This window comes from Pteropus medius, unplaced genomic scaffold, assembly GCF_902729225.1.
Source record: "Pteropus medius unplaced genomic scaffold, Ma_sr-lr_union100, whole genome shotgun sequence".
NCBI classification, from domain to species: domain Eukaryota; kingdom Metazoa; phylum Chordata; class Mammalia; order Chiroptera; family Pteropodidae; genus Pteropus; species Pteropus medius.
This window is the reverse complement of record NW_024346065.1, coordinates 818,100-834,030: the sequence shown is the minus strand read 5'-3', so window position 1 is coordinate 834,030 and position 15,931 is coordinate 818,100. Positions and strand designations below refer to the sequence as shown.

Below are 15,931 nucleotides of genomic sequence, written 5' to 3'. Positions count from 1 at the left end.
ATACCCTTTATTGGCTGTCTGCCCTTCCCTGCATCACTCCCCCATTTCCCTACTTACACTTTCCAAACATCTTGCACTTAATTCTTTGTCACAAGTTGTGCTGCTGGAAGACCATAAACTAAGATTGCGTTGATGTGCTCTAGTTTATTTATAATTTTCTTATTTATGGGCATTTTAGTTGTTTCTGATTGTCAATAAAAATGACTGCAATAAAATCTTTATCCATGTGACTTAAGCACATGCACATGTTCCTAAATTATAATTGCTAGGTAAAAGGGAATCACACATCTAGTATTTAAGAGATACTGCCAAACTGGCCCCCCAAATGGCTTTTTTAATGGTATCCTTACCAACAGTTTGCTGAAGTATACTTTACCCCACCTCTTGCCAGCACTGGATATCACACATATTTTAATGTTTTTCCTGATCAGTTAGACAAAAATAGATGTATCACATTTTCATTTGCATTTCTTAGATTAATTAGGATAAACACTGCAGCATTTTTGGGTAGTTATCAGTTGATGGGAAGGGAACACACAAAAAACACACACACCAATGTAGAAAAAAATTAATGTCTGGATTTAATTAGCCAATGAAGTAAAATACTATCTGCAGTAGAGCAAAGGTGGATGTCTCAGTACAGCTTTCCCTGGTCCCCAGGCCTCAGGGTGGGGCACATTATGCCTACAAGGGGGAGTCAGGCCAGATGTGGAAAAATTCAAGTCTTATTATGCCTTAACCTTACTATACCCAGGGGTTTTGTCATCTTTATACACATAAGCCATATTTCTAAGGGAAGTTTTATCAAATTTGGGTTCTCCTGATTCTTGAAACAAACAACAAGACTGTATCTCTCTGAAAAATAGCTCTGCTTACACCTTTCCAGCTTTCTGGAGAGCTCATTTCCCTGAAGATCATCCCTTAATACTCTTGTATGAATGGTTCTGAAACTGAGTGTGGTCTGAAAAGCACAATTAAAATCTATTTTTCTAAAATCATCTGGTCATATACTCAATGATGATTTGTATTTCTGATGTGATTGGCCAGCTCATGTATTGTGTCTATTTTTCTACTAAATTATTTGTATTTTTTTGTGTTTATTTGTTGAAATTTCTTATGTATTGTGAATGTTAACCCTTTGTTACATATCTTGCGAACGTTTCTTTTAAATCTGTTGCTTTTTGTTTGCCTTTGTTTACAATGGTTTTTATCTTTTATTCAGTCATATCTGTAGATCTTATTATCACTTACAATTTTGGGTTCTATGTCTTGCTCAGGAAGTTCATTCATCTCTACCCAACAATCATAAAAATATTGTCCTATCTTTTCTTCCAGCATTTTTATCATTTGAGATTTTTAAATTACATTTAGATCTTTAATCCATCTAGAATTTATTTTTGTGGATAATATGAAGAAGAAGCCTACCTAGAGGATGTTATCATTTTTGCTGCTACTATAAGTGAGATATTTTTCCCACTGTATTTTCTGAGTCGCTATTGCTAGTAGAATATATACTTATTTTGAAGATTCAATTTCATCATCTCCCAGTGTCTCATCTCAATAGGACTACATCTCTGTGTTGAAGGAAGATCTCAGACTGGTCAGCATGCAGCTATTAAGTTATCTTTCTTGGCCTTTGTTTCCTCATCTGGTTAAATGGGGAACTTGGACCAAATGCTCTTTGCAGTCCCTTCCTGCATTAATAAGGTTTTAAATAACTTCTCTGTAAAGAGTAGTTTCATTTCAAAAGGGAGAAAACTGAATCCAGTAGCTCTCAGTTGCTAAAGGGCATTGAACCTCTTTACATTTGAAAATGAAAGCCAAGGGAGATGAAATTAGCATCCCTTGCTCTTGGATTCAATACCTTGGCTATTTTTAGCTATATCTAGCACCTTTGGGAATAGGACACCTGCAATAGAGCTAAGAGCAGACTTGCTGTGAAATACCACACTTCTTTCCAAAGAAAGGACAAGAGGATGCAGCAGCAGTCTCCTGCTTTTAGGAAACTCTTTTTTGAATGACTTGGCATTATAGAGTTTACCAAGCCTGACCTGGAGGCTGTGTATCCATGACCAAGAGATTCAGTAGTATCGAGCCCATATACCTGATGCTGTCTCCCAAGTGGTTTTAACTATAAATTCATGGAGAAGTTTGATGTTTAGCTACCCAAGAGAAGCACAAGTATTCACTGAGTGCCCGATATAACCCACAATTCCTACCAAACTTCTGGATCGGCCTTGATTTGTATACTGCTATTCTGTACTTTAAAATATCAGTATAGTTAATATGATATACATGTCATCAACAACAAAGGAGCAATTAATTAACATTTAGTATCCCTTAAAAGAGACCTACTCCAGGGATGAATAGCTGCTGAAAGAATAATCAGAACTCTGGGCAAAAAAGACTCTAACTAGAGAGGGGTACCACAATAACTTCGACTATCTTTATCTGTATTAACACCAGAGGGCTTGTTAATTAGCACTGTAAATGTTAGATATCGGTGTTCACTGGTAAAATGAGTTATGTTCAAGGTAGGTGCACTGGCTAGAAATATTGTGTAGGCACTTGTGCCTTTACCCAAACAGTTCAGTAGTCGATGCCTTTCAAGATGGCCCAAGCCAAGGTTTCAGTCTGGTCCAGTGTAAGCCACCTACAAGTGATTCTAATACCTGATCCCAACTAGGAGGTTGGTTTAATCCAGCCAGGTTCTGATGCCAGGTCTAATAGTCACTGTAATTTTTAAACAGTGATGAGCATAAAAATATTTGCAGATAATCATAAAGTGACATCAAGAAAGCTATAACTTCTATTGGTGACAAAGTCACAGGTTCTGCTACTACTACTGTAGTTTATTGCCAACATCATTATCGAAGGAAATGATAAGTTTTATTTGGAAGTTAGTAAAAATGAATTTTTTTTTTCATTCAAGTACATAGAGTTTCTGAATTCTATTCACTGACTCCTTGGGGGGCCCTTGATAGGGTAAGATCTCTTGTGCCTAGTGAGTGTTTGATACTAGAGAAGCCTCTCAAAAGGGCCTCATTACTAATGATGCCCATCATGGGGATGCCAATGTCCTGGCCAAGGGGGTCTGTCCTGAAGATTCCTGAGTAGCCCGTAGAGATGGGCTTTGCACAGATTCTTCCCAATTCTGTCTTGCTTGTGCCTCGGGTACCCATAAAGCTCTTGCAAGAGCACGTTCATCACCTACGATGAGCTGTACAAAAACATAGGCAATTTTCAATGGGGCATCAGGCCGGCACAGGCCAAATCCTGTCTCAGCAAATTCAGTTTTTCCTAAAGTTGCCTAACAGAGACCTAGATTAGACTCCACCATAGACACACCCATTCACTTTACCTCTCAGAGCACTTTTCCCTTCCAGGTACTCTATCCCTACATTTGCATAATTAAATAGGCCATCACATCGGTTTTCCAGAGCTAAGTGTCCATCTGCGAGAAAGCTGTATCCAAGTCTTTAAAACCCAAGGCTCATTCATGGACTCTTTAAAATGTGGATTTACTGTTGATCTGCCATATGTGTCTTCTATTCTCTTCACAAAGATTTCAAAGGTCTTCAGGCCAAAACTCAATCCCAGCTCAAGCATCATGTGTCTCCCTCTCCTGAGAGAATTCTCTGAAGCACAGAGTTCAGCCCTGCAAGGACAGCACTGAGAGATCGCTCTCCCCACCTGTGTCATTGATCACCGTTGCCCCGCACCACTCAGCGCCCCGATGTTGGTTTTACAAAGAGAGTCGCAAGACGCTACCACTCACGGGTCATAACTTGGCCAGGGTGCTTGTAGAGGACAGAACCAGAGAACAAGAAAGGAAGAAGAATGGCTTCCTTCACTTCCGGCTCCTTATTCTCTCTTGTTCTCAGGCCAGAAGGGAGTTTAGTGTCTTGAGGAGAGCATGTCCTGAATGACTTAGTTGAGAGAAGAGAAAGCATAGAAGAGATTTAAATGCTTGTGCTGTCCCTGCTGACATCTCTGTCCACGGTGTGAGGAGATGGTGGGAGAAAGTTGTGCAGAGGCAATGGGGGTGGCAGAGGACTGGAGAGGAGCTGGGTAGGGTCTCGGTCTTTCCAGCCCCCTGGAGGTGCTCACTCACCGCTCTGGTGGGTAGTGCTACTAGGGTCAGGATGGGCAGGAAATAGGCCTACCCTCCATGGGCACCCCTGCACTCAGCCAGCACTCCTAGACTCTGCTCAGACTGCCTGCTACTCGGGGCATTCCTACTTTGGCTGGGCGGGGAGAGGGGGACGTGGTGCGGTTTATTATCGCTTGGCCTTATTACCTAAATGTGGCATAGAAAGAGAATAACAAAGGGAACTCTGCGGGAAAATGTCCTTTTCCTCCCAGATCCACAGGCTCCTCACCCTTCACAAGGTCTGACTTGAAGCCTTGATTTCTCCAGATTCACAATGACCTTTCTTATAAGCAGTTACCTCTTGAGTTCCAACAGTGATCATTTCTCCAAGGACTCCTAGTTATGGCCTTAAAGAAAGCATTAAGGGGTTAGCTCCCCCACCCCAGGGTACAAGCAAATGACAGCCAAAATTAACCTCTATTCAAACAAAAGATTCCATCTATAGAAGCTCATTTGTTTCCCTCTCTGCAGCTGGCTGGCCTGGGAGCTGCAGCCCTCACTTTTTTCTTAAACCTTTCTTTTGCGTTCAGGAAATGATCAGTTAAAGTATATGTTAGGGGCTGTTCCAGCAACCAGCTAACTCCTAGTATTTCCTGCTTTTAGTGTCATTAAAATGCCAAAGGAGTTGTTTTACTTAAGACACTCCCTTCCTGGGGCTTGAAGAGAATCCAGAGGCTATTTCCAGCCCCAGGCCTCCCTGTGAGCACTGCAAACCCCACCCCGAGGCTGCCTCAAACTCACCGCCCTCCACTGTATCAGGAAGCTCGGGACAAACACCTGGGGCTCTAGTGGGAGCTGGATATCCTACCATCACCCCACACCTCTGGTTCCTCTGCCTCCCACCTCCAAAGTACTGTACCCACTGTGGAACTTGAGTCAGAAGAGTCCTGGCTGTCTAGATTTCTAGCTGTGTGATCCTGGACCAGTTAGTTATACTCTCTGAGCCTCTGAAGAGGGATTAGGGCAAGGATAAATACCAACTTGGAAGGTTTGTAGAGAGTAAACCAAGAGGGGTTTTAAACGGTGCTTACTAGCCTGTAAAACCCTATTCAAATGTTAGCCAGCATCATTTCTCAGAATGTGGGGCTAGTGAGGAGATTTCAGAATTTTGCTTGGGACCCCCAAATGTAAGCATCTATGGTGGCCCTGATAACACTCCAGAGAAGGAGCCCTGATAAGATAAAGGTGGCGCTTTTTCACATGTCTTCCAAGGATGACCGTAAAGGAACCTCAGTGCTGGGCACACATTAGGTTGTCAGGAAAGATTTCTTTCTCCATGGTTCTGGGTAACTGCATGAGGCTTAAATGAGTATGTGAAACACCTACACAAATGATCTAAATCACCAGCATCACCCGCCACCCCTAAAGCTGTGGTTGCCCAGGGATGGTACTAGAAAAAATCACCCCAGTTTCAGTCTGACTGAATCCCATGCCAGTCCCTCCCACCCCGAGTCCTTTTGTTCTCTCTTTAGCCATGTCCCACTGTACTGGTGACAGGCCTATCCACAAAGGGTTAACCTTCAGGCTGCCGTTCAGGTGATTGCTTAACTGGAGCCCAGACACAATTACTGGCACATGACTCTTTGCTTTGACAATTGTATGTGAGTGTTTTGATCCCTGGCTGGCCCTGCTGGAGTTTGACCATGTTTTGAAAAGTGACTTTGGTGCTTATGGTGATAATTGTCACAGCACCGTGGCAGTGTAATGGACTGGAGCAATTTGAACTCAACAGTTGATTTATTTTCTGTGGCTTCCCACTGTTCAGCGTCCATAGGCACCAAGTAATCAAAGAAGACACTGGGCCTAGGGCCTCCTGTCTGATAGGTATATGAGTGGTGTTGAGGTGTGTTATTCTCTTGGGTGTCTTTCTAGCAATAGCCAGCTATTTTCCAATGGCTTACGGTAGAAAAAGCTCTGATGCAGTGTTTTTCCTTGTGACACTCCTTTGGGATCAGTGTCTACCGGGTTAAGAAAAAACCCCTAAGGGGAGTGTGGACATAATAAAGACCACCCCAATGAGAACAAGCACAGGTTATGTATGCAAAGCTTGCTATGGCAATGGAGTCAGCCACCATCACTTGCTTTTCGCAGAAACTCAGACAGGTAGGGGAGTGGGAAAGCTTCATAGTAAAAAATAGGGAAGGCTTCAGGTGTGCTCTTGATTGAAGGGTGCTAGATGGGGAAGCTGGAGGTGGGCTAACTAGAATCAGGGCAGCCTATGTGGTTGGCTTGGAGAGCATATTTTGCTTTCTTTGGTTGGTCCTGAGGCAGAAGCAGGAACAAAATTTAGGGAAGATGGTGATTAAGAGCTGATTACTATAGAAGTTGTGGTTTGGCTTCCTATCCGTTCGCTGCAGAGGTTGTGAGAGTTCAGGTTTTATATTTAGACTGACCATTGTTCATTTGTATTGTCAGCCTCACAAGAAAGACTAAATTTGAGAATCCTAGTTAATCTGAATTACCTAATTTTATTTGGGGATGGTAATACTGCTGCTCAGTAAAAAATTGTGCACAAAAAAACAAGGGTGAAAATAACCAGAATGCCCAATTTTATAGAGTTAAGAAAATTAAGGTATATCCATATTATACAAATATTTTTAAAAAGATGTTTTGAAGAGATTTTAATGACATTGGAAACGTTTACAAATGTGATGCAAAATGACAGACTTGATTCACAAATCACGTATACAATGTGACTACAGATATAAGCAGAGGTTAGTCAGAGGATCTTGCTGGCCCTTAATTTTTAGGTGAGATGTGCTCAAACACCCATCACACATATATAGACAGTCCCATGCTCCCCCTGGGAAAACTTTCTGGGGATGTGTATGATTTGTCTGTGAGCCCCTGCTTCCCGGGGTTATTTGAATTCTGCTATATCATCTCATCATCCCCACGTGCTGCCTCGGATCTGTGCCGTGTCAATCTAGTTGTAGAGCTCAGCCCTTTTGTTAATTTTGACAAAAACTCACTCGCCTGAGACCTTTGTGTGATGCTTGGAGAAATTCATATCCAGCCAAGCATACTAAAAAAAAAAAAAAAAAAAAAAAAAAAAATGAGTATCATTTCTTTCCATCTCCAGGTGTCTTCAATAGTTCTGGTTCCGGTCTCCCACCATGCTCCAAGACCTCCTCTTCTTTCTCTTCTGCTCTTTCTTCTCTGCCCCCACCCTCAAGAGGAAAAACAGTCTTCTTATTTATTTATACAACCAATTCATCTCTGCTCAGTCCCTATACCAAATGCTATTCTCCCTCAACATGTCCAAGGACTCTGTTAAAGCTTTAAAATTGCCAACTGGACTTTGTAAGGGTCCCCAAGATTACATTCACTCTGAGAAATAAGGCTCTTTTCCTCCCGGATCTGTCCGGTGAGTAGAGGAGGGAGTAGTTATGGGCGAGAGGTTTTTTCCAGTAACTCAGAGTTGTTTAGAGATAGTACTTGGAAAGCTCCTAGCACCACGGGCACTAGCACTGTAATTGCCCTTGTTTTATCAAACAGCCCCAAAGGGGGCCTCCTCCAGGCCCTCAGAGTTCTCCGGCAACTCCACCAGCATTCACAGATCTCTGAGGCCAGCCCTGCAGAAAACTCCTTTGTCACTGGTTTTGGTACTATTTCACCCATTTGTTCTTAAAGGCTAGGGCTTTCTACCTCTGCTTTTTACTAAGTCATTTCAATCAGTGCCCTCTTTGTTTTTCCAGTGTTTATCCAATAAGTCTTTGTTTTGTAATCTCAATATGAATTTTCTGTTGATCAGCTCTGAAGTTCCCAAGGAAGTTACACGTTTAACCTTTACTTATTTTCCCTTTAAAAACTGATAAGGATCTGGGCTGGAGACAGCTAACTTTATGCTGAGACATGTTCCAGTTTGTCTAGAGGGCCAGTTGGGAGACCTGTCAGGACCCTGTTTATAGAGCGACCCAGGAGCCACTGAGGAAGGAACTGAGAGAGAAACTGGCAGACACCAGCCGGCACTGCGGATAATGCCCTTGACTTCTGGACAAAAGAGTGGTTTTGAGTAACAGCTGGTATATGCCAGATCATTCCCCATGCAGCCCCCTGAAGATATGACTAAGTCCTAAGGATAGGGGGCTGGGAGGGTGGAGAGCTTAAGTAGGCACGGTCACACAAAATTTCCATAATATATTGGGGACAAGTGGAAGTGAGTGTGGATCAGGAATCCTCCTCAATTAGTGAAGCCATTTGGGACCCATGCAAATAAGAGCAGCCTAAAAATGCTTCTTGCTTCAGCAGGTGGATTCTCATCCTAAGAAGCAACAGCCCAGTGAGGTAGCCTAGCAGAGAAGCACAAGGCATCTCTAATGGGCCATGCTGTTGCCTTTGGTCTGCACCTAAAGCTTCAGGGGGTGGCTGCAGTGGTGGCCTCAGTACTATTAACCCAGTGTTGACATCATTGGCTTCAAGTAGGAGGCAGCACCATTACCTCAGACCTTAACGCCCTACCCGTAGGCACTGCAAAATGGCATTGGAGAAGTCAGCCTCAGACAAGACCAAAAAACCCAGAGCAGTAGAGGAAGAAGTTAGCAGGAATTTAAGAAAAGTGTGAGATTTTGGTAGCTTTACTAGTGAATGCACCTAAGATACCCCTGAAGTCTCAGAAATGTTTGGAGGGAACATTGAGAAACAGCTAAGTTTCCAGGCACTTTTCTGATAGAGACAAAAGCCATAGTTAGCTACAGTATAATGAGTATTTGACATGAATTAACACAATTAATTCTTATAACCATCCAAGAAGTAGGTAATACTAGCCTCAGCCTTTACCAATGACAAAGAAAGAAGTCAGGAGGGTAAATAACTTACAAGGGCTCACACAACTTGTGAGATTTGAATTTGATTCTGAAGTCAGTGCTCTCATACTACACCACAGCACCTCCAAAGAGGACCAGAATTTAGTCAACAAATTCACTCAAGAAGCATGTACTGAATGTCTACTATCTGCCAAGTACTATTCTAGATGTTCACTCTAGTGCAGCCAACAAAATAAAATTCCTGCTCATATTAGGTTTAAAATCTAGATGTTACTGAAATTATAGCCCTAGTGTTGTTTCCAGGCCAGTCGGACCTTGGACACATGGGTTACATAAGAAAATTTGAGTAAGTCTGAGGCTCGAGATAACTTGAATTCCTGGTATATCTATTACTCAGCTATGCTTGGGGCCAGCTGCCAATGTCTCCCACACCACTTGTCTGTACATAATTTGCTCCATTACATTGATTTAGGAGAAAATTATAGTTCACGTAACTTCTGTTCTCCAAAGAATGAGAAGAACTGTGCTGGTGAGCAGTTAAGGACAGGGAAACCAGAAAGCCTCTCTCAAGGACAGAAATAGGGGACACAATGTTTTTGATAATTGCTGATGCCTATGCGAGAAAATGTTGCATTTAGAAACAGCATCTACCCATATAGCTTATACACAATCAAGTTCACAGCCACGAGCCTTGGAGAAGATGGGGTACCAAGATAGGTAGGTCAAGAGCAATGCGAATATATTTATACAACTGACACTATGGGAATTTTGGCAAGGGGGACCTGGTAAAAGTCAAGTTTAACAACATTGCTAGAAGCTTCTACAACCCCAATGTTAAGAGGTGCTGGTTACATGGGATCATGATTTGATTTTCGTTTTGACTAAATCCATGACAAATGTAACATAGCGTAGTGGTTAAGAGTGTGGACTCTGGAGAAAAACAACTTGAGTTTGAATCTCTATTGTGTCACTTAATAGCTGTGGGATCTTGAATAAGTGATTTAACTTCTTTTTGCTTCACTTTCCTTATCTTTAAAATGAAGAAAACAATAAAATCTACCTCACAGGATTATTATGAGGATTATCAAAATATAAGTGTTAGCTATTATTTATAGAGTAAGAGAGTCTTTGGATCATAGGTCATGATGAATATAATGCTATGTGTTTACCAAATCCAATTCCACTTTTTCTTTCAGGGCACAAAAGAAGACATATATCCCATTGTTCCTTTAACTTATGTTTGTGTTTTGCCAATTGGATGTTGGTAAAAGTGATGTAAGCCATCCACAGCCTTGGGTCTTATAAACATCTTGCATCATACCCCAGTTTTCTTTCCCCTGCTAAGGCAACTCTGGAAGCCAGGTGATAAAATGGCAGTATTCCAACATGATGAACCTCCATCAACCTGGGTTCCTGAAGGATTATATGGAGCAGAGCTCCCCACAATACATGCACACACACACATACATACATACACACACACTTATCTACGTTGAACATGTAGCATGAGCAAGAAATAAATGTGTATTGTATGAAGACACTGAGATTTAGAGGTTCATTGTTACCACAGCATAAACTCACCTATCCTGATATTTATAAAGTCATATCAATTGGTTGCAGGTGCCTCTGCCAAGCATAGTGGGCCTTCATATTCCAGAAAGACTTGGGGTTTTAAATGCCTAAGTGCCAGGTTATCTGCTCAAGTGCTAGGATGTGGAGGTTTCTCCATTTCAGTCCTTTAACTTTTTAAGAACCATGGATTCTTTTTATACTACTAAAAGCAATCCACATTTTTAAATGAATGACAAAACATTTCCCCTTCCTTCTCAAGCTGGATATCAGCAGGAAGCCTTGCCACTGTTTTCCCAAATGCCATACTCATTTATTCTATTACACTGTGACTCATCAGGTTTCCCTCTGTCTCAACAGTCTGTCCAGTTCATGGCCCAGAACCATAAAATGTAAGGTCTGCTTAAAATATTAACGTTTCTCTATTCTAGAATTTTATTGCAGTTATAACTAACGTTGACACTTAATAATATGAGACCTCGTTTGGGGAACCTTAATTTTTTCACTCCAGTGAGATGAAGGGCAGGGACCTTCTTTTAGATATCCACAGGGCCGAATGCAGCATTAGGCCTCAAGCAGATAGCCTATAAATATTTACTAAATTAAATTTCTAGACAATGTATTTAAACTCAGACTTGCCACATTCCTGACCCTTTCTTCCCTGAACAGTTCTGTGGGTAAAGAAAAATGGCTGGAAACACGACCATGCTCCAGCCTGGATGAATGAGGGCACTTTTCTCCTTGCTCCTTAGGAAGACAGATGTGAGTGTTGTAGGTTAGGGAGCTGAGAAGGAGTGAGAGAGTCAGGGCGTTGACAACATTTATTTCTACTTCTTTATATGTTGCTTTATAAATATAGTTAAATTTGTATCAGAAGCTTGGTATATGTCCTGCCTCTACAGGTAAGCAATAAAGGTCTCTGAGGACAGGGACCATGTTTTCTACAGGTCACATATTGATAGATCCTTTATTTTAACAAGACCCAGTGATAAGACCTTGTATTTATGTAAGTATTTAAAATAATTACACAATTCTGTGTAATTAAATTATACACCTTAAGGGGCTTTCTGATTTATTACCTCATTTGCTCTTCATAATAACCAAGGCTGTAAACACTTGGCTCAGAACTCACTCTACTACTAAGTTCAGAAAGAGGTTTGAAAATGCCCCTTAGGGTTCTGTTGTATTTTTAAGTACCCAGCAACCATTTTTCTCACTTGAAAGTTAGTCCTGGGCACAACCCAGTGCCCACTGCTAAGAGCTGGCACATTCAAGTGCTACTAATCTTGGCTAGTGTTGTTTACAAGAGGAGAGGCAGCTTCCTGTCTGCTTAGCCACAGTGGCTAGGCAAATGTAGAGTTGTTTACCCTCTTAAACTACACCTTGAGACAAGCAGAAAATGATCACTGACTGAAAACACCTTATCCAGGGCATCACTTAACCACCAGACATCAGAATTTAAGAGTTCATACTTGCTTCAGTTGGTCTGAGCTGGGGCCCCAGCTGTGGAATCAATCCAATTACCCGGCTTACCAGGAAGCTGTCAAGTGCTACTGGGAGGTGGGGTGAAGGAAACTAAGAGGTAATTCAGCCTTTTTGGGCTCAGAAGGTCAGAATTAAAGAGAAAAAGGAAGGAGATCAGTCCTTACCAGAGCCCTCCTCTTCTTCGGGCTCTGTGAGGAAGCTCCAGGCTGCCTTTCAACTTTCTTTTCTGACCAGTCCTTCCCCTCCTTCTACCTTAATAAAGGGCCTCTTTAGGGTGACCCACCATCTCAGTTTGCCTGAGACTGAGGAGGTTCCCAAGCTAGACCCTTAGTTTTTAAACCAGGAAAGTCCTGTGCAAACCAGGTCTGGTCAGTCACCCTAGACCTTCTAGAGCACCGTCTCTAAGTTTCATCTCTCTCTTCGTGGTCTCTCCAGGATTTCACTGACTCCAGGGCTTCCACCAGCCTTTGATGCATATTCTCCACTGGATCCCCACCTCTGCCTTCTCCTGAGTGCCAGACCAGCACTTCAACCAGCAGCCTGATAGTGCTATTTGCACCTCTAAACTTAAATTCCATGGGCTCTAAACTGACTCACTACCTCACTCCCCCAGTCCACTAACGCTGGCCCCACTCATCCCCTAATGTTTCTGTTTTTGTCAATGCCACATCACTGGCTCAGTTGTTCAAGATTTATCTATTCATATTCATTGAGTACCTATTCTTTGCCAGACTCTGTCCTAGGGTCTGGGGACTCAGCAGTGAACAGAAGTCACTGCCTTCATGGAGCTTGCATTCTAGTCAAGGGAGACAGAAAAGAAACACATACATAGTTGATGAAGGATTAAGTACTGTGGAGAAAAATTAAGCAGGTATAAAGAGTGCTAGGATGGAGGTCGCAATAATAGATGGGTTGGGGGGTAGTTCAGAGGTAGTTCAGAGGTAGTTCAGCAGAGACCTGAAGGAAGTGACGGGATGAACCAGGGGACTATCTGGAATAAGTGTCCCAAGCAGAGGCACAGTGAGTGTAAAGGCCAGTGTAGCCAGGAGGCTGGGCAGAAGAAAGAGAGGTAAGAGTAAGCCAGGGACAGAGCAGGAGGGGTCAGGTTTATTTTTACTCCTTTACCCTCTAATTTGTTGCCAAACCATGATAATCCCACCTCCTCAGGGTCTCTCTTTTCCATTTCTGTGGCTACCACCTTGTGAAGATCCTTTTCACTTCTCATTTGAATTATTATATTGCTTTCCCAAGTAGTCTTTTTTATCTCTTTTTTTCCTGCTATAATCTTCTTGGAGCACAGTTCTGATTGGCATCATGCTAAAATCATTAGCATATATTTACGTAACTGAAGAAAAGTATACTTAGAAAAGAGGGGGACAGACGCAGGGGATGTGTTCCAACAACTTTCCAGCAGCATGTCCTTGTTAGAAATAGATAGAACTGTCAAAAAATATGTTGTCAAACATGTCAGACTTCTGTTTTTATGCCACAATATAAAAACTGCAAATTTTTCATCAAAATAAGAAATAAATAGAAAGATGAATTAGTCAGAACCCCTTTGCCTGCCATTAGGGAAAACCCAATTCGCGCTCTTTGAAAAGGGAACACGTTAGCTCATGTAATTTAAAACTCTGCACCTTCAAGAATGACAAGTTCCAGGTGCTCTGCAAGGGCAACAAGAAATTTGTGTCTCCATCTCTCAGATCGGCTTTTTCTTTCTGTTGTCTTTATTTTCAGGCAGATTCTGCTCATGCAGTGGCAAAGATGGCCACCACTGGCTTCGATTTACATAGTCTCAGTTTAGCGACTTCAGTGGAAAAGAGTGCCTCTTTCAGAAAAAGTCCCAGTGCTGAGTCTCATTGACCCTCCCTGGACAAAGGACTTATGACTCAACCAATCACTATGACTGTGGTTAGTCAGGCCTGGGTCACATACCCACCTGGGAGCTGGGGGTGGGGAAGCGTGAGGTCAACCCCACCTGAACTAAATGGAAAGAGAGTGGAAGATAGGCGGCTCCCGAAGGACTGTTTGGTATTGAGGATGCAGAAGGGGTGGTGGATAGGCAAAAACAAAAATGTCCACAACCAAAGGCTGAGAGCACCATTTTCGCTTAGTCCTAACCACAAACACCTCTGAGTAATCAATAGACCTTCACCTTTAAAAAATTTTAGTCCTGTTGTGCCTATATTTGATTTCCATGATGCTTTCGCTCCAACATGTTAAATGGCTCTCCACTGTTCCCCCTTACCAGTCAGCAATCTTCCTTCTCTAGGTCTACTTTACTTGCTTGACACTAGGACCTGAGGATGAAAAGGGTCTTTGTCTCTGTAAGCAGGCTCTCAATAAGCTGTAGCTGTGGTCATGGGCACAGGCAGTGATATTGACCCTGAAATATCACTAGTAGGTTTCTACTGAGACCATAGTGGACAGGAAGAGCCACTTGTGTAGACTTAGGACAATTCCTTACCTTGCTAATGTGAGAGGAGCTTCATTAATAACAGGAGTCCGATAGACAAAAACTCATAGGTGCAGTGGTTACCAGAGGGGAAGGGGTGGGCAGAAAAAGGTAAAGGGGGTCAAATATGTGGTGGCAGAAGGAGATCTGACTTTGGGTGGTGAACATATAACACAATATACAGATGATGTATTATAGAATTGTACATTTGAACCCTAGTGTACAATTCTATTAACCAATGTCATCCCAATAAATTTAATTTAAAAAAATAACAGGAGTTTGAGAATAATCGAAAGAGGTCATATTCTTTCCTGTCATGCTTCTGCATTATGTGCGTGTGTGTATATAAATGTGTATATTTATTACGTGTGTGCGTCTATATATACATATATATAATCATTCTCATTTAGTACTCACACAACAACCTTATGAAGTAGGCAGGTTTATTCTCATTTCACATATGGGTAAGGTGAGGCACAGAGACATTGATTACCTTGCCCACTGTTTCACACAATTAATAAATGGAGGATCCTGAGATTTGAACCCAGGGCTCTCCGACTTCTAAGTGCTATCGTAAACCCACACATTACTCAGTGTCTACCAGGGGGAGGGAAATGGCTCCTCAGCTAAGTCCATTCACAGCTCTCAAAGCCCTGGAAACTCACCAAGGACCATGACTGCCTCCCAGGCAAGTAGGTGGCCAGATTTCACCTCATTCTACTTCTTAAAGGGCAGAACAATGGTGGCTTGATAAGGTACACTCAGAAAGGTAGAGGAAGTGGTGGTGCTCAGGCCCAATGTCGCCCTCACCTCAAAGATCCTTCCACAGATAGATACCTCCCACCTCTGAAACTGTCTTTGTGGTTGGAACAGTGTGTCTAAAATAACCAGAGCCATCTTACCCTTATGTTGCTCTGCCGCTCTGTCCAAGGCTGTCTGCAGTCCTGGTTGACTTGGTACCTGCCTCTGGCACTGATGGGGGAGTCTCGGCTGTCCTCAGTCTTCTCTGCACCTTGGGAACAGGCCGACTGGCCACTCAGACCTCACATTGGGAGCTGAGCGTGCAGCCCTACGAAGTCCCTCAGCAGAGAACTTGCAACCCCTTGCTGCCTCTAGCTCAGAGGCCCCTCCTCCAACTTACACCTGACTGATCCCTGGTGGTCTTGAGTGATACCTCATAGCCCACATGGTGAGAGAGACTGGACTAAACCACTGAAGGCTCAGAGCCTTGGGAGAACCAGGTGGACCTGAAAGTCAGTCTCAGCAGAGACACCCAGGTGAGCACCTTGGAGGTCTAGAGTATCCTTAGTAGGTGGCCAAGTGAAGCAGCTGGTGAAGAATATGGGTACAAGTGTGGTGTGTGTTTAAAGGGAGTGGACTGGCCTGGTATTCTGCCAGGGCATAAGTCTTCTGCAAACAGTCAGCAGGAAGCTAATGGGTTGGACTCTCTGAGGGATGAACAAGGCAAGGCCCTAATGAAGTTGGCTTTAAACTCGCCAGCTC

The 15,931-nt window shown here is 42.7% G+C and overlaps 1 long non-coding RNA gene across 1 annotated transcript in view; it reads right to left on the bottom strand.

Annotated features, from left to right (window-relative positions):
- Positions 1 to 15,434, bottom strand: part of LOC120612753 (uncharacterized) — a 55,481-nt gene extending 40,047 nt beyond the window's left edge. Inside the window, exon 1 of the long non-coding RNA XR_005655523.1 lies at positions 15,331 to 15,434. This is a non-coding gene — a long non-coding RNA (uncharacterized LOC120612753). The remainder of the gene's footprint in view (positions 1 to 15,330) is intronic.
- Between the last annotated feature and the right edge of the window lie 497 nt (positions 15,435 to 15,931).